This window comes from Cupressus sempervirens, chromosome 8, assembly GCF_028749045.1.
Source record: "Cupressus sempervirens isolate cs-2001-9-10 chromosome 8, ASM2874904v1, whole genome shotgun sequence".
Taxonomy (NCBI): domain Eukaryota; kingdom Viridiplantae; phylum Streptophyta; class Pinopsida; order Cupressales; family Cupressaceae; genus Cupressus; species Cupressus sempervirens.
In genome coordinates this window covers 88865006-88887740 of record NC_143125.1, presented here as the reverse complement: position 1 = coordinate 88887740, position 22735 = coordinate 88865006, and positions in this window count along the sequence as shown.

Genomic DNA, 22735 nt, shown 5'->3' with positions numbered 1-22735 from the left:
CTCTTGTTGACTTTTCTGTTAGGGTTATTTCTTGCAAGTTTTATCAGTCTGTCAGACTTAACAGTGTACCTTGCATTATAGTGGATGTTGATTATAAATTAGTTAAGAAGGATCATACTTATGATCTTGCAGAACTACAATTGCAAAAAATTAATGAAAATCTAGAAACAATAAGGAGAACTAAGGGAGCATAGTGTAAATTTGGTGCAATCTTGATTTGCATGTTTTTCTATGTATAGAATGAATATCCATCCTTTGGTAAAATTATCTAGAAAACAAACAGGTCCATAGTAGCTCAAGTAAATGAATATATTGAACAAATGAGAGCTAATTTTGAAACTCTTATGACAAGTTATTTTGAGGATTTCAAGAAATCCATGAAATAGAGATTGAGGATACCTATTTCATTGGTTGAGCAACATGTAAATGATGTATGTTTTCTTGTAGATATTGATTATACCTATATTCAAGCAGCCATACCTAGGGTTAGATGGTTAAGACCTCTTGGATATGAGATAAATATAGATGAGGCATCTGCAGCTATAACTAAATTGTTAACAAAAGAAGTGGATAAAAGTGCACCACATTTTGGGACTTATGATGTGGTAAGATCAAAATTGGATATGGAGTTGAAAACTACCTCCACATTGAAGAAAAAGGACAAACTTGTGAAGAAGTTAAAGGCTAAATTTGGTGAGGGTATTGCAGAAGAAGAAGAAGATGAAGAAGCTGATGATGATGAAGAAGAATAAGGAAAAAAACCATTAGCATTGACCCAAAGCATGGGTGAGGATGTAGAGGAAGAAGAAGGTGCTGAGTAGGAAGCACCTAAGGCTGAACCCAAGAAGAGAAAGACACAAAAAGAGTTTGTTGCATAACCCAAAGGGAAGAAGAAAGTAGCTAAGTTCAGCCCAGTCAAGCCTACCACAAGGGTAGACACAAGGGCTACCAAAAAGGTAGCCAAACAACAAGACAAGAAGAAAGCTACAGAGAAAAGAGGGCCAGCAAAAAAGAAAAGTAGAAAATATGTTGCACCCCTAGAGTTAGATGAAGAGAGAATAAAATCTGATAATGAGCAATTCAGAGTGATAAGTCAGAACACCAAATCTAATCTTGAAAATGTTTGTGACAACATTAGGGATAATGTAGATTTAACTAGGTTAAAGACCATTGATTTTAATAAATTGTCAAGGGAAGAGTAGAACATACTAGAAGAATCTATCTACACTATGATGGCCAAGTTCAAGACTACTCCACTTGAACTGGATAATTCTATGCCTAAGGAGCTAAGCTCCATTGAAAATAAATGGCATTATTGCCTAAACATGGAGAAGGAAATAAGGGAGTCAACATTGGCTCATGTAATGCCAAACCTTACAAAAGGTCAAATAAACAAGGCTAGCAAGAAACACAAGAAAAAATTTGCACCCGAATATAGAGCCTTCAGTATTCTACAGAATAAAATTGAGGATGTTGTAAAGAAGTCCACACAAACATGGAAATTGATTTATGGGCTAACTAATATCAAAGAAGGACAAGAAGATCCATTTGAGGGAAGAAATAATGATGAGGAAGGAGAGGAAAATGAGAAGGAGGAAGAGGAGGGAGAGAAAGAGAAAGAGGAAGTAACAATGTAGAAAGAGACACAGAAAGGTGATGAGGAAACAACTAAGGAGCAGTGATAAGAATAGAGTGTCCAAGACACACAATTAACATCACCTAGTCCTCCACATGAAGCACCTACACATGTAGAAACTATAATTTTAAAGGATGTTCCTAATACTTCAAATCAAAACATTAATCCATTGACTGTAGAGGATCTTAGAAAGATCCTTCACCAAAAAACTTTGCAATCACGGTTGTGTACAAATCCTATTTTGGTGAGTGTAGAAGAATTGCAAAAATTTGTAGCTGAAATAACTAAGAAGAAGGTGAATACACAAGAACCACCTTCACAACCTCCTACAACTATAAATGATCGACCACAAGAGCAAGAAGAACAAGACACTTTTACTAAGGTTGATTTCACAATGATAGTAACAACAACTACTGAGGAGCAAACTAAGGAGAAAATAGGACAAAAATATACCACTAATCTTACAACATAGAGACAAGGTGCACCTCCTCTGATCACCATGATTAATCAAGGTAGAAGTGAAGAAGATAAGGAATTGGAGAAAACCCCTAAGGAAAGAGAGCAAGAGGAAATATAGACATTGGTTAATTTGCCTACTATAGGGACTCCTACCAAGTAGCTGAGCACTGATGTAGTACCACTGCAAATTTCAGCACCAGGCTCAAGCTCCACCAAAGTAGCAAGGGTACTTCACTATGGAGACCTTGAACTTGATGAAGAAATAGTCATACCAAGTTATGACTACAAAAAAATGAACTTAAAATAGATTAATGAAGTGTAAGAGGCATTGGAGAGGAAGAAGAAGCAGGAAATACTTAGACATGAGTATAGGAAGATGCAAGCATGATAGAAATCAAAGACATCTTCCTTGATGCATTCAGCCTACTAGTACCTAATGAAACAAAGCCCATCATGGAGCAAGTGTCAAACATAGTAGACTAGGTACAAAATGAAGACCTTGATACCAATGTTAAATTATTTGAATGGTCTAAGAAGAAATTTCAAATGAAAATTAGTTAGAAAATATCTAGTGAAATAGCACTATCATAGGTTGAACTGGCTAAAAAAGTTGAGAAAGTGAAAATAGTACTTGAGAACGTATTCTCATTGTACTCCAAATTGTGTGACTCTTTATATTTCAGACAAGAGACTAGCCAGAGAATATTGAGCTTGCAGAGGAATCTTAAGATATCAAGCACACAGCTACCTAAGGATCTAGCTCAAAGTGAGAAGTATTTTACCACAATGCTTCACACCTAAAAGGAGTTGCTATATTAACAATAGAAGAGGCTAATATTAAGGCCAAATTGATACAAATACAGTCTGAAATCACCCCACATTTGGAAGTATTGCATAAAGAAGTGGCCTATGTAGAGAACATTTTGAAGAAAGATCCAAATCTTTCTACATTAGAAGGCCTAGTAAATCTTGCAGTAGAGACAACCATCTAGCTCAAAGCAGTAGAAATAGCATTAGAAAAATGGGATGCTTCTCTAAAGATAATAATGGAGGTAAATAAAACATTTTTGGCTAAGTATTCCATTCATTCTTAGGACCCTTTGACCTAAGTATGAAAAAGGGGAAGATATAATAAAGATGGGGGATAGTAAGAATGGGGGAGATAATACATTATGTAGCTAGAAGGGGAGATATAATAATTTGGGGAGATAATAAAAGAGACCCAAAGGAGGAAGAATACCCAAAGGTGGAGATATTAAAATTTTGAGTTTTGAGGAGAAATAAGGAGATATAGCTAAAAGAATACAAACTGCAAGGAGATGTGTGAAAGGGGAAGTAGACATAGAGCAGACAAAAATAGAAGCAAAGGAATGATAAGGTAGAAAATGGAAACAACATGAAACAAATTTAGCATAAAAAGTTTTGGTTACAGAAATGGAAAATTAGCTCAAGGGGAGTTACAAGTTTTTGAGGTATATAGTCTTCTACAAAATTTTGAACAAGTCTTTGAAGTTTTGTACATATGTTAAACAAGACAAGATGTGTATTATACTCATAGAGATTAGATTCATAATGTTTAGTTAAGTGTTTTTTCCACTCATGTCAGAGGGGGAGATTTTTGATCTCAAATTAGTTTTGACAATTGAGTCTTGACACACTTAACTAATTTTTAAGTTGATGTTGAGTATGATACAGATACCAGGCTATAGTATGTGTCAAGCCATAGATTTAATAGGTGTCGAGCAAGATTCAAGTGTCGAGTGATAAGTGATGTCGAGTCACTATAGGTGCTAAGAAAAATATAGATGCCAAGCAAGATGGAGTTACTATAGGAAGCCGAGTGAGATAGAATTCCTATATGTGCTGAGCATCAACAACTAGTAAGTGTTGAGTAACAAAAAATCAACATATGAGTTTGTGCCTTCAAAAACTCATATGTAAACCATTTTTGAGCCGACTTAAGATGAATCTTGAAGGATCTAAAAGTTAAGATCAAATCTTTTGTGTAAGAATTTGGCTTAGGCCAAAATTCAACCAAGAACTAAAGAACTCAACACAAGCACACAGTACACCAAAATAGACAAGGTATGATCAGAATGTCAATATTCATTCAATAACTGGATGATCATAGTACACTAGGAGTGCATAAATATAAAGGCCTCAGGAGAGGTTCTAAAATGCATAGAAGTTAGCATCATCATATGTCATACAACCAAGCACATGTCCACCAGATATGGGTTATCCTCCATTAAGCATGAGATTAAGTGCAATGATGTGAGGATAAGCCTACAATGGTGTTGCATGCAAATCAATGGTGTAGACAACATGTGCTAAATGAGGAGTGCAGATAACTGTGTTGTCATCATGACAACTCTGTGAATGATGCATACTCCTATGTTGTAGACACCATGTGCATAATTAGAGTTGTGTAACTCAATGAGAGTTCACAAACTCCTAAGTGTCTCACCTAAAATAATAATAAAATAATGTAAAATAATTAAATAATGCATTAACCTAAGTAAAACTTAAGTAAGTGTAATAAGTAAATACTTATTTACACCAACACCCCCCCTTAAGTGCAACTTAGAGGAATTCCCTTAAGCTTACAAAATCTAGGATGAAATACATTATGGGTCCCAGCTACGAGGCCATATTAGGTACCCATGTAAATAATGATGTGAAATCTCCCATAAAGTGAGGAAAGAGGGAAAACCTCATGGGAAAAACCCTCCCCCAAAAAGAAAGATAAATAGGGATGCATGGATGGATGGAGTAATCAAGACCCCCCCATTACGACATACATCTAATATATACATAAGAGAATAATGAGAAGAGGTAGAGAGATAGGATAGCCCCCCCCCCCCACAAAGAAGAATTTCAAACAATGACTGCTCCAATGAAGAAGCTGATCTAAGACTACAGAATGGTGTTCCTCCCCTTAGGAAGAAACAATGCCAAGGGTACACATGAGATGCTTCCACTGTGTGTGGAAAGAATCCCATGGATAAGTGATGTCTCTAAAACCTGCTCAACTGGCTGAAGAACCTATCCCAAAGAACTATCTATCTCTACAATTGATGAAGAACCCTGCTACAACTTCTGATCATAAGTATCCACAATCACTTCAACCTATGAGGATCGATCATGTAGAGAATGAACAAGAGATTTTAATGGAGCCCTCATGACAACTAAAGAAAGTCATTTTTCTTCAAGAAGAAGAGGTAGATCATGAATACTATCCCCCAAATCTATCACTGAACCTGTATCCAGAAGACTAGATGTACCCTATTGTTCTAGACCTATCACTATGACGATGTATGCAGACTAAACTGATGAAGTGACCTCTCATTGTATCTGTTGATAGAACCCCACATGTTTGAATCTATTGAAGCACTATTGCTGAAATCACTATCAGTATCCAAATATTATGGTGTACAGAGAGGAGTAGAGGACAAGCTAGGTGAACTTTCCTAAAAATGTACATCCTTCTCCACAAATATTTGATGCATCTCAGGATCTAGAAGTCTATATGCCTTCACACAATCTTCATAACCAATGAAAGTAAATGGCTAAGATGTTTGTGCCTTGCATCCCCTGGAAGATCTCTTTGCCCATGTAGGACAACCAAAGACTCTAAAGTGTGTCACAATATGTTTTTATCCGCACCATGCCTCAGAAGGAATTTTTCCATCTAAGGATGGATCAGGAGAATGATTAAGAATGTGAGTGGTACTTGAGATTGCTTTGACTTCGAATGATGGATCGAGAGACTTGGCATGGATCATGCAACTTTCCATAGACTTAAGAGTGCAGATCCTCAAAGTTGCAACATCTGTCTTATGTGGATTGAACGTTGAAGGAGTCTAAAGATCAATTCCCTCATGTCTACAAAAATCCTTAAGTATTCTATTCACATCCATGTTTCCATTGTCCATTTGGAGTACTTTGATGGACTTTTTGGATTTCCATTCTACATGAGTCTTGAAGGCTAGAAATTTGTCCAACACTTTATTCTTAATATGAAGAAAATAGACCCAAGTGAACCTTGAAAAGTCATTAACTAAGGTGAGTATGTAGCAACCCTGGCTGAATGCAAAAGGACCTGCTAATACCATGTGAACCATTTGAAGAACACTTGTTTCTCTACAAGACTTCCCTCTTTGTAACTTCCCTTATAGATGCATATCCACTAAATATATTGAGCATTCACCTTTAGAAAAGTTGATTTGAGGTAGACCTTTCACCATTCGGTATGTGAAAAGTTGCTGAGGATAGTGATAGTCAAGATGACCATACCGCTCATGCCATAATTTCATGTTTGAATTTGATTGTGATAACAAGGCCTTTGAAGGAGACTTGGGTACAAAATGAGAGAAAGAGTACAACCTCTTGCGATCATTCACTTTCCCAACTACAACCAAGGAATCATCTTTAAGACTGTGCACTTGAACTGAGTCAAGAAAGAACTCAACTCTATGTCCATCTCCAAGGTGAGTGATTTGGTAGATTGATAGGAGATTCAAACTTAGGTTTGGAACATAGAGAACCTCTTGAAACTCTCCATTTTCCATTTCCACATTTCCTTTTCCTTCAACTTCCATTTTTCTATCATTCCCCATGAAGATGTGTGGTACCTTTGAGTGATTCAATGAAGAAAAATCCTCTTTTGAAGAACCCATGTGATATGAGGCACTTGAGTCAATTATTCATTCTTTTGAAGATTTTCCATTTTCTATGAATGCTTTTCCTTTGCCCTTATAATTTGAAGATGATCCTTTATCCTTGTAAGCATTAGGCAATGGAACATTATGTTTGTTCATGATGTTGGTCAATTCATCAATCTTTTTAAGATAACACTCATGCTCTTCATGACCCGATTTCTTGCAATAAGCACACTTCTTCTTCTCCTTATTGTTGTCCCCTTTCTTGTTGGAATTTGAGGACTTTCCTTGTTGATTGGATTGTGGTGTTGTCTTTTCTACATCCTCTAATTTGTCTTTCTTCCATTTCTTCTGACACTTTTCTTTATTTGAAGATTGTCTAGCTAAATTTTGAGAACCCTCATTGTTGGCCACCAATGCTTTGGACTGAGGTGATTTGAGAATCCCCATTGATTTCAACTTCTTTTCTTCATCATCCAATATTTTAGCATATTCATCAAAAGTGACTTTCTTGTAGTCAGACCCTAAGGTAGTCTTAGATGTGTTAAAAGAAGATAGAAATGTAGAATATTCTGATGGCAGCTTGTTATGGATGAGATAGATCAGTCTGTCATCTTTGATAGAATTCCCACAATCAATAAGCTTTTTCCTTAATTCATTCACCTTGATCATGAAGTCTCGTATTGTCATATGACTTAGGATCTAAGGAAACAAGCTCATCTTCAATTTTGAACACATCCTCTTGAAACACTTTACCGCATAGGCTTTCGAGGGTATCCCAAGCTTCCTTAGATGAAGTACATTTCTTGATTTGATACATGATTTTATCATCTACCCCCAAAAATATATCACCTAGGGCTTTCCTATCCATTACTACCCAATTTGAAATATCACTTGCAAAAACATTATCACCTACTGGTTTAGGAAGAGTACCATCTACATATTGTGAAACTCCATTATGCATTAAGTGATACAATATTTTGATTGACCATGAAGCATAGTTATGAGGAGTTAATTTAGGAAACTTAAAGTTGCCCATAATGTAGAAAATGAAAGAAAAGTGCAAAAAAGATAGAACACAACACCAAGAACACCCCCCCTTTTCACTAAATCAAGAAACCCCCCCAAAATAGATGCTTTGGGCACTTTATTAGTAGTGTGATTACAATGGACCACTTGCCAATTTTGGCCTTTTTGGACTTCTAATTTTGTTTTTTATAACCTCTTAATGGAGTAAAAATTTGAAACTTTACAATGTGCTACAATTTTGAAGCATTACAAAGTAAAAAAAGGCCCTATTGCTGGAAGTGACACTTTTGTCCATACAACACTATAATCTAATGCTAAATCTGGAAAGTAGACAAAAAAAATGCACTTTTAAAAAAAATAGAACCTATTTTTGACTCTAGATGTGCCCATACGGAGCATTTGATTTTACAAAATGCAAGATTATTTAGGTACAGTTGCCAAAAAATGCAATTTTTGAACAAGCCATGCACCAAAACTAGAAAATAGTTGCACCACTAAAAAATTTAGAAAATTTTACCCAATTTTTAAAAAAAATTCACATGATTTGGAATTCGGATGTGCGAGTTATAGCCTCTTGAAGTCAGACTGCAAAAACCAAAATGAATCTAGAGAGTGGTTGCATCAGCAAACTATGGAGTTAAATTTGATAGTCATATGGCTATCGTAGTAGTTCTATGTTGCCCTAGAATGATGTCCAGAGGGGTGTCAAATTTAGGACAAGAGATTGATGATGTCAGCAAATATTCAGCCAATGATGAGGTCAATGTGATGTCATGATTATGAAAATGTACGAACATCCTCGTGGATGATGACATGTCACCATGTATGTGCTGACTATGTGTATGTGTTACTATGTAGGTCCTGATGTGGTAACTATGACTAACTGCTAGCAGGATTGGCTGATAGTGGATTTGGCCTCCACGTAGGCATGTCAAGCTATGATTGGACTCATTGTGGACGCTGAGGTAGACACAGGTCCATGGTGACACTAACAAGGACTGTACCCTTCGCCCATGTGTCCTCTAAAAATGCTATGGTGGTGTGAGGATACTCTGCCAGATTGTTTACAGTGATGTCAAGACTTCACTACTATGGCAGTCAAATTTTTAAAGACCATGGGGAATTTTATTTGGCGACGCTGCAAAGTGTCTTCCCATCATTGAATTCTCAGAAGGATAGTCCCACATGCGTGGGGCGAGTGCATGAAGCACTTTTTAAAATTAAATTTCCACATAGCCCAATCTAAATATGTGGCCACCAAAAAAGGGAAAACCCTATAGGTGTTATGTGTTACAAGCACCAAACAATGAGGAAGAGTTCAGTGTTACTTTTCAAGCAATCTCTCATCGCTCAATGTGCAGTACGGTTGGAATGTAGAGGCCAAACAATGAATGGTCGGTACGGCCTATTGAGTAGAGTTGCCCACAAACTAGATAATAGACCCTACAAATTAAATAAAATCTACCAAACCAAATATAGAGTGGAGTTGAGGTGTCATTGCCCGGTTAAAAATTTATTTTTTTCTCTACCTCCTATTGATTTCAAAAAATAAATTTGAAAATTACATAAAAATATAGATCCAAAAATCAAACAATCAGATCAAATAAATGATCATACCCAATTGTAAATTGGTGCCTTCAGGTGCCGGTTTGCAAAAAAAAAAATTCTCACGATCAACTTTCACCAAATATGGGAAAATTTAGAATCGATCTTCATCGAATCGATGCTCTAGATGCAACGGTGAGGTCAGATCTAGCTCTAGATGCTCCCAATTTTTGTAGATCCTCTCAAATCCTATCAAGGTGTAGAAGCATGAATGCTCTCAAATGGCTACATGATGAGAATCCTCCTTGGCTCTGATACCATGTAAGAATTTGGCTTAGGCCAAAATTTACCCAAGAACTAAAGAACTAAACATGAGCACACAGTAGACCAAAATAGATAGAGTATGATCAAAATGACAATATTCATTCAATAACTGGATGATCAGAGTACACTAGGAGTGCCTAAATATAAAGGCCTTAGGAGAGCTTCTAGAATGCATAGAAGTCAACATCATGATATGTCATACAACCAGACACATGTCCACCAGATATGGGTTATCCTCCATTAAGCACGAGATAAGCCTACAATGGTGTAGCACACAAATAAGTGGTGTAGACAACATGTGCTAAATGAGGAGTGCAGATAAATGTGTTGTCATCATGACAACTCATTGAATGATGCATACTCTTGTGTTGTAGACACCATGTGCATAATTAGAGTTGCGTAACTCAATGAGAGTTCACATTCCTAAGTGTCTCACCTAAAATAATAATTAAATAATGCAAAATAATTAAATAATGCATTAACCTAAGTAAAACTTAAGTAAGTGTAATTAGTAAATACTTATTTACACAAACATTTTGTATTCCCTATGTAATCAACATGCAGCTAACAAGAAAAATGGAGAAATCATGCAACCAATAAGAAAAGTGTAAAGATTTGAGAAAGAAAGAAGGATAAATACTGATCTTAGATTCATACTTGACCCTAAGGCTTCAAAAGCTTTAAAAGGAGGTTGATAGCCCATAATTTTCAAGTGTAAGAGAGTTATATGGGAGAAAGCTAGAAAAGTTTAGAAGGGTGTAAAGACTTAGAGAAAGAGTAGCATTGTAGAATTTAGTTGGTTAGAATAGAGCATTAGCACTTTGAGTAGAGACATATATCAAATCAAGGAAGGATCAGATCAGGCTGAGCAGAACAAGGATCTGGATCAACAATTGAAGATTGTAAGTCATTAGGTCAACATATTCTAATAAAATCCTATGATGATAGGTTGGTCTAATAGCCATGTTGCATGCCTTTAAACAAGGTGCTAAATCCTTTAATAGGATAACATTCCAAGTGAGTGTTTGTAAATCCTTTAACCAGGTCACTTTTAACAGGGTGTAAAGTCTTTAACAGGACATTTCTTTCACAGGGTAGACCATTGGAAGTGGTCAAACTTTGTAACCTTAAATAGTTACATATTGTTGCAATGATAATTTTTGGGTTTCATCTACACCTTAGTTTTAACTTGTCATTTTGGAGGGTTTCTATGTTACCAAAATCTTGTGTTATCTATTTTCATGCATGTCTTTACTTTTATGTTAATTAGATATGGTAGATGCATATGAATGATCTCAGCTAAAAAATTTGACAGGTTAAAGTTAGTTACTTTTGATTCACCCAACCTCCCCATCTTAGAAGAAAATCTTCCCAATTGTAAATTCCAACATTAGGACCAAGGACCTAGCATGTGTATAGGAGAAAATTCAAAAAAGATAAAGGGTATGGATGAGAAAGAGATTAATGAACTAAGGACCTATTCTACCAACATGAACATCCTAGCTGATTAGGCTACTAAATACATGAAGACCTTACAGTTGTCTTAATTTTGTGTTTATGTTGTCTTTTTGTTGTCCTTCTTCCTTTTTGATATTTTATGGTATTTTTTTATAGATTTTCTAGTTGTATGTTGTTGTGGCACATTTTCTCATAGGCTTTCTTTTCTTATCTACTGGTTACTTTGTAAAAGGTTTTGAGTCCTTTCAAAACCTATTTTTACTTAATCAAAATAGTTGGAAAGACTATCATGGGATTGATAGTTTTCCTCTAAATTTTTAGGTACAACTCCCACCTAGAAAGATTTACAATGAATTGGATAAAGAATCATGTCTTTAACATGAAAAGACAAAGGTTTTTAAAAATTCATCCATAAACATGCAATGAATGTAATTACAAGATTCACCAACTTAAATAGAGACAACCACAACACTTCCTATTTGACATTTTACATTGTACAAGATGATGACAGAAAATATTATTTTATTCTATAGACAATGAATGACAATACATAATTATATTCAAAACATGGGAGGATTGACCACATCATCAGTTCCAACCCAAGAAGTGGGCATATGCACCGAGTTGTGGTGCCAAAAAGGTGACAAGGAAATTTTTTTTTCCTATTTTAAAAAGCGCATATGCGCTATAGCGCACATGCGCTATGGCTTGGGCAACCCAAGCCATAGCGTGTGCATGCTATAGTGCGTATGTGCTATAGCGCGTATGCGCTTTAAAAAAATAAAAAGCATATATGATGGGCTGCAAACCCGCAGCCCATCATTTTCATCAGCATTTTCTTCTACTCCTACAGCAAGTAGTGCGTACGCGAGTTGAAGACTCAACATTTGCACCACCATTTGCCAAAATGCCTCCTCGTCGATGAAATCCAAGACCACAAGCGCACCCATGATGACGCCATAAGTGATATAAACCTAACTTTGCAATGTTTGATATATTTTTCATATTGTTTTGTAAGTTTTTTATACTCTTTTGTAGGGTTTTTACAAATTTCATTTAGATTTGTTTATTTATTTGAATTTCAATTGATTTTTTATCAGGAAATGTTCATAATCAACCAGAAAATCCACAAGAACATCAAAACCCTCAAGAACCCCAAAACAAAAACCCTCCTCAAGAAGAAGAACAAATTCCACAACTTGAACCAATTGTAAGACCTCCACCAGGCACACAAGAAAATATAAGAAATGAAATAGAGAGAGGCAAAATTGAATTAGAAGGAATCATTGCTCGGTTGAAAGAATCAGGAAAAACCAATCCAATGAGGGCTCAATTGGCATCATCCCTCAAATCCATTAACACTCAGATAGCTTCAATTAGTGGTCACTTAGATATTTGGTAGCCTAAGAGCGATGAACAAAAAAGATTTTAGACAAATAAATTGTCATATGAAGATGTTAGAAAAAAGGAAATACCAAAAGGTAGTATATGTGTATTATTTAGAAAAACCGGTGAGTAAAATACTATTAGAGAGGGTACTAAATGATTCCCCATCCATTGGTGCATACATGATGCTATTAGAAATAATTTTTGGGATAGATGGTGGATGGTTTTTGATGCCCCTCCTTCCAACAATCACGAGGTCCCCATGTATTTCTTGAAGAAATTATATTGTGAGTTTGTCCTTGGGGAGATCCCCAATTATTTTGATATGTTAGACTCCCAGGGTAGAGGTGGGGGGTCATCATTTGAGAGGCCAGGAGCACATCGTGACCCTAATGTAGTTAGGGCAGTCGTGGTCCATCCATAGTGCGAGCATATGATTATTCCTTTAGTTGTGAAGGAACATGTAGAGGCCAACACTCTACGGACCATTAATGCTTTGACACAGACCCTCATCCATTCCATGAGCCCATTAGTTGAGGGGGAGCCTTCTATATGTCATGGTCACATGTGCACTTCATGCGGATCCCTATGCACATTTGGCACTCATGTCGGAGATGGTGCAGATGATGGGCTTGTCACCGATCAGTTCCTGAACGAGACATTTGGCATTGACACACAGGTAAATTACTAATTTGATCACATTTCATATGTATAGTGAATGATTAATTAATTAGGATTTATTGACATTGTTCAAAATTTAGGGTCAAAGTGTTCCTGGGCCTAGCAGCGATCCTCTAGGCCCATTTTTTGTCCCTTCGATGAGTCCTAAGGTATGTATCAATTTAATCATTTTAATTAATACATATATTTATTACGTAATCATATTAAGGATTGACCAAAAAAAATATGCATGTGCATCAGTTCTCCACAGGACCCTCAACCTTTACCACAGACGCAAAGCAAAGACATCATACGAGCTTCACACAAGTATAGTTGTTTCATGTTAATTTAATTCATTTGATTATATTTATTCCATATTTCATGTTAGATATAACGTGTATTGTATGACATGTAGCTCATGATGTCAGACACACCTCCTCATCTGCGACAGTCTATTGATAGTGGAGTGGCCACAGCTGTGCTTAGCTCACAGCCACTGACGGAGGTATGAAAGAATTTTCTTCATTTTAGTTGTTGTTTATAATAGTTGATCACAAAATTTCTAATGTTATTTATAAGTGATTATATTTATTGAATTTTTGTAGGGTCTTGTCATGCTTGATCATCCACAAGCATTTAAGGTGGACTTACAGAGTGACTATTTGTTAGCGGTAAGAAAATAATTGATTTTGTGAGTACATATATTTGATTTCAACGTATAATAAATATTGATTCATATCTACTTTCTTTGTATCAGTTGGACCTGGAGAAGAGCCTCAACAAGAGGTCAAGTGAGCATGTCAGGAGGGCCCCGTCATCTCCACTGTCTCCATCCACATGACGGTAGAGGACGTCGAGAGACTTGTTTCCTTCCCCTTGTGGGAAGGAAAAGATGTAGTTGAGATATTTGATACATATATAGAGACTTGTTTCCTTCCCCATGTATATATATAGGCATCTAAGAGACATATTTGATACACATTTGATGTACATATGACATTCTATATTTGATGTATGACATATTTGATGTATGACATTATTGGTTAATATATGATATGTTTGTTCATATACGACATTATTGGTTATCGTAATATATCATGTGTTTGTTAATGTATATGACATTATTGATTATCATTTTATATTATATGTTTGTTCATGTATGACATTAAATTAGATATGTTCATGTATGAAATTAAATTAGAGATGTGCATGTATGAAATTAAATTCAATTGCTAGAGAGTTTCCATTATGTCTACCAACTAGTAGATGTTCTTTTTTTCTTTATAAGTATTTCTCAAAAACTACAAAGAAGTTGTTTCTAGTAAATAGTTGTAAACAATTGTGATCATCAACTTCATGTACTCATGGCTTTGGCTGTGAACACTTGTAACTTTGGCTATAAGCATCCATGGCTTTGGCTATGTGCACTAGTGGCTTTGGCTGTGAGCATTTATGGGTTTGGTTGTAGGCACAATATAGCCTTGGCTGCAGGTTGTCTTTCTTGCTGCATGTCGAAGTTACCTTCAAGAATATCATTAGTCTAAGATCATTACAATTAAAATACTATGACATAATACCTTGGAAATAATAGTCTTTAACCCATTACTTTATTTGTTAAAACATCATGTAGTATCTACTGTAGTCCTTCTACTCAAATATGTTTTCAAAAATACTTAGTATGGCAAAGAAATGTCTATGGAAAGCTTGTCAAATAGGATATTGAAGAACTAAATGTGGATAGTCATTAGTACCCATCAATAAGAACATAGACATCTTTCTCAAGCAAGCCATATGACATTAGCAAGTAATTTATAAATTTCCTTTGCAAATAACTAGAAGATGCTATGAATCTTAATATAGAGTTAATCACGAACTCATTATTCCATCCAAGAAGCATATATCACCCTAAGCCAATTAACCAACAGGATAAAAATTAATTCAATTTTAACAAAATTTTGAGTATAAAAAGAATCTTAGGGATTCTTATAAGAATTAACACGATGTTCACATGAGCATTACAAGTTCTTGTAATGCTATTTCACATATTGTAATCATATTCAATTCTGAATGGCCATTTGTGTTACAAGCATAAATGTTCTTTAAGGTCTTTTAATTCTAGACATGAATTTTATTATGAAGCTTTTTTATGACAACCCACTCAATGCATATATTGTTGTTCCACATTATGCTAATTTGACTTTCATTGGTTGATTTGGGTCTAGACATGACGTTATTCACTACCTTTTTTATATTTTTTTTTTTGTAGTGAGGTTCTGGCCTGAATGAATGTATTAATCATCAAAGTTGTGAACCTTGGTCGAGATCCTTACAAATATATTTTCAAATTGGACCTCAAATAGTTTTCTCAGTCACCCCCTATACACAGATACTGAAATTGTAGTTAATTACAAAATTAATATCGAATTAACACAAGTTTAATTGAGAAGTATTATGTACCTCAATAGGCTAGATTATTATTGACCGGGAAGCTTTATCTTAGAGTAGTTGGTTTCCTAAATCTTTAGCGCAATGACAGTCTTATGGAATGTGGAATTAGGTCTGCTAGCTAAGGAACGTTCTTTAAAAGGTAGAGGAAACTCAAGACTCACATGTTTCCAATCAATATAAATGTTTAAATCGCTTCTCTAATTTTTTCTATTTATGATCTTCTTAAAACTTAACTTTCTAAATGCATTGATGGGGAAATAAAGATCTTCTAGGAACTAAAATCTAATCATGTTTAATACTTACAATTCTCTATTTTTATCTAATAATTTAAAAAAGATTGTACAATTGTTTTCAAAGAGCAACACTTGTCACTAACATCATAAGAAGGAATATCCAAGGAAACTTACCACTGATCCCCCACCACCAAATTCAAGAGAAAACAAAATTCCACTACTAAAGAGATAGTAACAATGATCATCCCTAGTCTCTCCCTTATCACAAAATGATTACCATCAAAATTTGCATTTCCAATTGCGTCACGTGCGTTGAAGCGATAGTAACATTTTCACTCTCTTACCTAATGTCTCCCATTTCTGAAACTCCTGGGGAAGGGCAAGGCCATCTTCCTAGTACTTCAAAATACAACGAGTTCCATTTTTTCACATATTGATAATCATTGACTTAAATTATAGTCGAAGTATGGACAGCCCATAGATATGCCCTGTCAAAGATCGCAGCCCTGTGGCATTTAGTGACCCTTAGGGACATTCTGGTTCAATGTGCCTGAGAACGTTTGAGCACTAAAGGGGATAGGAAGAGGTTGGGGATAGGGTTTACCTAGCCACCCGGAGCTAATGGAGTAGAGAGTTTGATCCCATGACCAAAGATGAGAGAGATTTGGCAGTTGGCAACTTTGTACTAGCCAACACTACAAGTTTCAGCATCACCCGAGATGGCATTGTAGAATGAAAATAGAATGTGATCTCCAAAAAGTGAGAGAGGTTACTGTAGGTCTCTACAACATAGTCCTATAGGAATTGGAATCTCATCCATATCTCACACGAGCTTCAAGATATGCCCCATCAAAGATCACAACCCTGTGGCATTTAGTGACCCTTAGGGACATTCTGGTTTGGCGTGCCTGAGAATGTTTGAGTACTAAAGGGGACAAGACAAGGTTGGGGATAGGGTTTACCTAACCACCTAGAGCTAATGGAGCAGATAGTTTGATCCCACGATGAAAGATGAGAGAGATTTGGCAGTTGGCAACTTTGTACTGACCAACACTACAAGTTTTAGCATCACCTGAGATGGCATTGTAAAATGAAAATGGAATGTGATCTCCAAAAAGTGAGAGAGGTTAGTGTAGGTCTCTACAACATGGTCCTGTAAGAAATAGAATTACATCCATACCTTGCACGAGCTCTAAGATATGCCCCATCAAAGATCATAGCCCTATGGCATTTAGTGACCCTTAGGGACATTCTAGTTCAGCGTGCCTGAGAATGTTCGAGCACTGAAGGGGATAGGAAGAGGTTGGGCATAGGGTTTACCCGGCCACCCAGAGCTAATGGAGCAAATAGTTTGATCCCACGACGAAAGATGAGAGAGATTAGTTGGCAACTTTGTACTGGCCAACACTACAAGTTTCAACATCACCCGAGATGGCATTGTAGAATGAAAACAACATGTGATCTCCTAAAAGAAAGAGATTTTATTGTAGGTCTCTGCAATATGCTCCTATAGGAATTGGAATCTCATCCATATCTCACACGAGCTCCGAGATATGCCCCGTCAAAGATCGCAGCCCTCTGGCATTTAGTGACCCTTAGGGACATTCGGGTTTGGCGTACCTGAGAACGTTCAAGCATTGAAGGGGACAAGACAAGGTTGGGGATAGGGTTTACTCAGCCACCTGGAGCTAATGGAGTAGACAGTTTGATCCCACGACAAAAGATGAGAGATTTGGCAGTTGGCAACTTTGTACTAGCCAACACTACAAGTTTCAACATCACCCGAGATGGCATTTTAAAATGAAAACAGAATGTGATCTCCAAAAAGTGAGAGAGGTTATTGTAGGTCTATGCAACATGGTCTTGTAGGAATTAGAATCGTATCCATACCTCGCATGAGCTCCAAGATATGCCCCGTCAAAAATTGTAGCCCTATGGCATTTAGTGACCCTTGGGGACATTCCAAATTGGCATGCCTGAGAATGTTTGAGCACTGAAGGGGATAGGATGAGGTTGGGGATAGGGTTTACCCGACCACCTAAAGCTAACAGAGTAGACAATTTGATCCCATGATGAAAGGTGACAGAGATTTGGTAGTTGGCAACTTTGTACTGGCCCACACTGCAAGTTTTAGCATCACCCGAGATGGCATTGTAAAACAAAAATGGAGTGTGATCTCCAAAAAGTGAGAGAGGTTATTGTAGTTCCTCACAACACGGTCTTGTAGGAACTAGAATCGCATCCATACCTCACACAAGCTCTGAGATATGCCCCGTCAAAGATCCTAGCCCTATGGCATTTACTGACCCTTGGGGACATTCTGGATTGGCGTGCCTGAGAAAATTCGAGCACTAAAGGGGATAGAATGAGGTTGGGGATAGGGTTTACCTAGCCACATGGAGCTAAAAAAGTAGACAGTTCGATCCCACGAGGAAAGGTGAGAGAGATTTGGCAGTTGGCAACTTTGTACTAGCTGACATTGCAAGTTTCAGCATCAACCGAGATGGTGTTGTAAAATGAAAACGGAGTGTGATCTCCCAAAAGTGAGAGAGGTTATTTTAGGTCTCCAAAAAGAGTGTTTAAAAATGCAAAAATAGTGGGGGGTCCTTTGTATGGTTTGGGAGTTTGACCGTTAAAACTAGAAATTTTCCTAGTAGTAAGTGTTGGTAACAGTTTTGAAATTTGATTGTTGAGTATTGAGAAACCTCAAGTTTTGGATTTTTCTTGTTGGTTTGAGTCTATAATAACCATTTCCATCTGAAAATTTGAGTGTTCAAACCATTTAAGAAGTATTTGCATAGTTTTCCCTAAAATTTGAGTGCATAAAAAGGGGTATGTGATTGCTCCCAAGGTGGATTTAGTGTTTTCTCCAAACAAGAGTTGCATTTTATGTTTGAAGTCATCTAATATAACCAAATTGAAGGTGTTTGAACCATTTTGGGGTTCTAGAGATGTTGCAAAGTAAGAGTTCTAGAAAGCCCTAGGGTAAAGGGGCTAGAAAGGAGGGTTTTGTAAAAACCATTGTAAAGTTGATCATGAGACCAAAAAAATAGAAGAATCCTTGCATTTGAGTCATGTCTTAAGACTTTTTTGGGTCATGGTAGTTCCAAAAGTCAAGGGATTGTGAGTTGCTTTGTAAATGGCCTCAAACTAGGCCTAGTTGGCAGACTGAAATAGCCAGTTTTGAGTGATATTTTACAAAACAAGTGTGGTTGGTTTTGGAGTATATTTTAGAGTGAGGAAAAGGGTATTTTAATCACCCAATAGTTTAGGAATTTATATGGAAAATTTTGGAGAAAACAACAAATTAGTGACTGGCAAGGGCTAGTTGGAACAAGCCTAGAAGAGGCAAAATTGAGAAAGTTTAAGAGATGAGTTGCTGAGAGTGTGCAAGGAGTTGGAACATGTTAGATGAGATGTTTTGAGATGATCCGAGGTGTTGAGGCCATGATATGATGCCAAGGATGAGTTTTGGTACTTGCATAGGGTGTTCCAACCAAGCTACAAATGCATAGGATAGGACCTTGTAAGGTACTTGTAAATTATGGTTCTAATGCCGACAAAATAGAACTCCCACCAAACTTGGAAATTTACCTTATCTTTAATTTCAAGGACTAAGTTCAATATAAAGGGCCTACATTCATAGAAGGACAAACAAAATCAAAGGTTGAAGAAGTCACTATCCCATTATAATCTCTACCAAAAGCTGAAAAGGTTATGGATTCAAGAATCAAGAAGAAGACTTGTCATGGCACCTATATGGAGCATCTTATCAAATGGAAGGATTAACCAAAATCTGAAGTAACATGGATAGATGAGAGTGATTTTGGAAAGAAAGGTATTCCTATGAAATTCCTTCAGATTTATCCACCATGAGTTCTTTGTCACATGGGGAGAATGGTGTAAGAGCACCTAGTGAGTTTGAAAATTTTGGCCTAATTGGGGCTCTATACCTAGTAGGTCAAGTAAGAAAGAAAAGGACATCTATGATTTGGGTTGGTAAGTGGAGTCTTGTGATGATTAGGAGAGTTTGGAAATATCAAGTTGAGGACCATATAATAACCCTAGATATTGCATTGGGGTTTGTGCCCAATTTTTCCTAGTAGAGAGAAAATGCCTTCATTTGAATATTGGGGTGATTGAAGTTGACATAGTCAATTGGTGTGCATAGATCCTAGGGAAGGGGATGTTAGGAGATAACCTCTTGGGAATAGGGTCAGGAAGAAACCCTATAGGATCAGAAGAAGTCATTGGTTAGTTTGGGTATAGTGGCCTAAACTAGCAGGGTGGGTCTCCTTACATTACTGTTGGTTAGAGAATTCCAATTTTTATTTGTTCAAGGCTAAGAGACATATAAAAAACTAAATTTTCAATTATGATCTCAAGGCCTGCATGGCAGTCCAAGTACATGGATGGATGATGAAATAATTATTCTTGAATTGGCTAGACCACTTTGTAAGAACAATTCCATGTGGGGTGTTTCTCTCAAAAAGGTGTCTTCTAGTATTTGATGATCATGGAATCCATATGACATGGAAAATAATTGATAAAGCAAAGAAGTTGGGCATAGATTGTGTATCACTTGTAGCGTATACCATCTATAGGTGTCAATCATTGGATGTTAGTTTTTTCTCACCATTAAAATCTTACTTAAAACATATTTGGAATGTGTGGTTCGCTAGGAACCCTCAAATCAATATTGGTCGTGAGGAGTTAGGAATGTTATCCAGCAAAGCCTCCAATTTGGCACTTACACCCGATAATATAATGAGTGGTTTCCATAGGATAGGGATATGGTCTTTGAATAGGGAGGTTTTAGTGAATGATATAGGCCCAAGAAAGTGCTTCATTGTTGATGAGGATGGAAAATATAGATCTAAACCACAACCCACAAGTAGTGGATCAGAAGAAACAATTACTATAGATGATGCAAATATTGATGAGTTGTAAAGAGAGGGGGAGGAAATCACTATTGAATCCTTCCTAAAAATCAATGGCTTATTAGATGAACCAATTAAAACCTTGTTGAGGAGTTATGGACAAAATATGAAGGGACTAGGTACAATTGCACCTAAAAATACCCAACCAGAAAACTTGAACCAGCCAGTGGACTATTATAGGAGATAAAACCTTGAGCATACAACAAACATTGATATTAGATTAAGCTTGCTAATGCAAGATTCACAACCAGATTGGTTGTAGGAGGTTGTCACAAACCTTGGGTAACCAAATACTTGTGGGGATGAAAATGTTTCCCTTTTAATTCCATCCCCACCACATGTTGACCCCAAGGATGTCATCTAATGCTTTTCAAATGGTGGAAACCATGATGAAATAAATAGTTAACAATTTTTTGATACCCAGGCCCAAAATGACTATGATGGAGCTATTGATTTTATACGTTACATGCCACTAGACAGAAAACAACATAGTGGTTTACCCAGTAGATTCCTATAGCTACCAAAGAAAAGGATACAAAATTCTAAGGAACAAGAGAGAATAAGAAGTTATTTGAGGCTAATGCACTTTACATGAAGGAGAAGATTAGGGATAGGAAAGATGGGAGAGAGGAAAATATTGCAAGAAATGAGATCTTAGATGCTATAGAGAGGGGAAAATGAGTTGCGAAGAAGGTTGTACTAAATGAATAGAAGAGGAAAGAAAGAGAGGATAATCTAAATGTTTGAAAGAGATATAGACCAAATATTGGAGGTGCACCTTCAACAACTATAGAAATTATATTTACAACACTAGTGGAAGGAGATGTAATTGCACTAGCCCTAGAATCAATTAGTATGCCCAACATACCTCTTCTCCCATAGCATAAATCACATTCTGATATGTTCAATGCTCTAATCCCTAGATTAGGAAATATTCTTACTTAATAAGTGTAACCCCAAGCATTGTCACCATAGTTGGAAACAAATGGTGAGAGTCCCAATCAACTAGTGAAAAAAATGACTAAGTTGATGGAGTTGAATCCTACATTACACACATCTCCTAGTAGTGGATAGGAGGATGTTGGGATTGGGAGCATAGCACCTATTCCCTTTCCCAGTTTTATGGACAATTGATGGGAACTCAAGTAGATGGGAGAAATTCCAATTTTTTTGAAGCGATAAAGTTTTGTGAAGTATTTAGAATATCTAAGATAGACTTATTTTTTATGTGAACTAAACCATTCTTACATTACTATTTAAATGTATTTGTATTGTTATAATAGTTTGATTGTTGGTCATGGTGTACTACTAGCATACCTAAAATTTTAATTAATTTTTTTGGTAAATTAAGTCGAGAGATATCTAATTTAAAATATGTAAAGTTTAGAAATATAAATAGTTCATCATAGAGATATTATTGAATTAATTTATTTTAAATAATAGAAATAATCATAACAAATAGATAGAAATAAATAATAATAATTTTATACAAAAATTTTTAATTTATTTTAAATAATTAAATAATAGAAACATCATAGAATTAATAATTCAGTATAATCATAACAAATAGACACTAAACAATCCCAAATTCAAACATATGAAGGTCCAACTAGAATAATGACTTTGAATAACCAAATACCAAAGCCAAACAAAGGAAATGGGACTTTTACCTTAAATGAATAAATTACATGAAGAAGGGTGGCTAGCTGTTTGGAAATCTACTTATTTTTCTTCTCTCTGTCCTATTATCCAAGAGAACATGCAATGAAAGAAAAATATCATCACAATAAGAAAATATGAAAAATATTGTTCTAGCTTTAAAAAAATTGGAGACATCAAAACATAAAATCTAGATTCTAAACAAATCAAAACATAAAATCTATGATTTAAACTAAATCTCATCACTTACGCATCATAACAATACGGTCCACCTTAGTCATGTGGACAGTCTTGGGG